Genomic DNA, 1,932 nt, shown 5'->3' with positions numbered 1-1,932 from the left:
AGCATCAGCCTGATTCTTCCATTATAAAGTTTCCCATCTGATTTTCCCCTAATAGTTTTAGCAGCCATCAATGCTTTCTGCCCAGATCCATTATTTCATTAATGGATGCAAAATCATGATTTTCTAGTTTTATTCTTTCTATGTTTATTAGTTGGACTTCTTCTATGATGTTGAATAGAATTGGGATAGTAGGCAAATTTGTCCTGTTCCTTTTCTCAACTTGCTTCACTATTAATTATGGTATTGCTTCACTATTAATTATGGTATTGCTGTTTTAAGTTTAAAAGAAAAAACCTTTGCCAGATTTAGAAACCTTTTCTTTATTTTAGTTTTCAGAGAGCTTGTTTTTTTCTTTTACTATGAGTTGATTTTGAATTTTATGAAATAATTTTCTGCATCTTGTGAAATTACATGATTTTCTCCCTTTATTTTGTTAAAAGGATAGATTACATTTTTTTTTCATTTCCTTAATAAGCGTGTGTTAGCTTTGGTTTTCCAAGAAGCAGATACCAGGAAAGGATTAGACATGAAAGACCTCTATTGGGAGAAATGATTGTAAAGGATCAGTTGGAGGGAACGAGAGTAGGCAGGGGACCATGCTGCGGGCCTGATGCCTATAAAAGGAGAGAGCAAAGAAAAGACATTTTTGTTTGTTTTTGTTTTTTGAGATGGAGTCTTGCTCTGTCACCCAGGCTGGAGTGTAGTGGTGCCATCTCAGCTCACTGCAACCTCTGCCTCCTGGAAAATTAGCCATGACCAGCTTTTTTTTTTTTCTTTTGTATTTTTAGTAGAGATGGGGTTTCACCATGTTGGCCAAGCTGGTCTTGAACTCTTGGCCTCAGGTGATCCATCTGCCTCAGCCTCCCAAAGTGCTGGGATTACAGGCCTGAGCCACCACGCCCGGCCTTAAGAAAGTTTTGGTTAGGCCAGTGGCAAGACTTTGTTCCACAGTCACAGTCAGCGGTTAGAAATATTCTGAGACTAGTTTCCTTGTCATGCTTAGTCACTGGCTGACAGCACATTGAGGGCAAAATGGCTTCAGCATAAACACAGTGATGGATTCAGGCAAGTGGAAGCTGGGAGGGTCAATCAACTGTAATCCCCACAGCAGGAGATTGGAATGGGTCTTCCTTGCCTCAATTGCAACTGTGAAGAGACATGTGCAGCAACCTCAAATTGAGAAAAGTATAAACTATTGAGTGTTCAGACTTGATACATGAAGATCATGTATGTAAATTTGAGTCTCACCAACCAGTTAAGCCACCCAGACTTCCTGAGCTAATAGTTAAGGCTGAGGGAAACTTAAAATGAACAGTGGAGGATGGGGAGAGTGAGCACCGGTTGCAGCCCCCAAGGGTAACTGCAGAAAAGAATTGGTTTATCTCACTAGTCGCCCTTTTGTTTCTTTCAGTAAGATCATGGAGGAGCTGTTTCCTAAACCTGTGTGAAGAAGTGGATCTGTGTAGGGTAAGAGATGGACTGTAGTAGCCAGGAAAATGTATCGTTCTTTTTTTTTTTTTTCAAGACTATTCTTTTTTTTAAAAAAAAGCTTTATTGAGATATAAGTTACCTACCATAAGATTCACCCTTTGAGTGTCTAGTCCAATGGTTTTGGTATATTTATAAAGTTCATAATATTCAACTTTTTTTTCACTTTTATTTTAAGTTCAGGGGTACATGTGCAGGTTTGTGTCATGGGGGTTTGTTGTGTGAATTACTTCATCACCCAGGTATTCAGCCTAGTACCCATTAGTTATTTTTCCTGATCCTCTCCCTCCTCCCACCCTCCACCCTCTGATAAGCCCTGGTGTGTGTTGTTCCGTCTATGTGTCCACCTGCTCTCATCACTTAGCTCCCATCTGTAAGTGAGAACAAGTTTTTTAGTTTTCTGTTCTTGCATTAGTTTGCTAAAAATAATGGCTCCAGCTCTAT

The sequence above is a fragment of the Nomascus leucogenys genome, chromosome 18, assembly GCF_006542625.1.
Source record: "Nomascus leucogenys isolate Asia chromosome 18, Asia_NLE_v1, whole genome shotgun sequence".
In the NCBI taxonomy this organism is placed as follows: Eukaryota; Metazoa; Chordata; class Mammalia; order Primates; family Hylobatidae; genus Nomascus; species Nomascus leucogenys.
Note: the sequence above shows the minus strand (reverse complement) of the source record.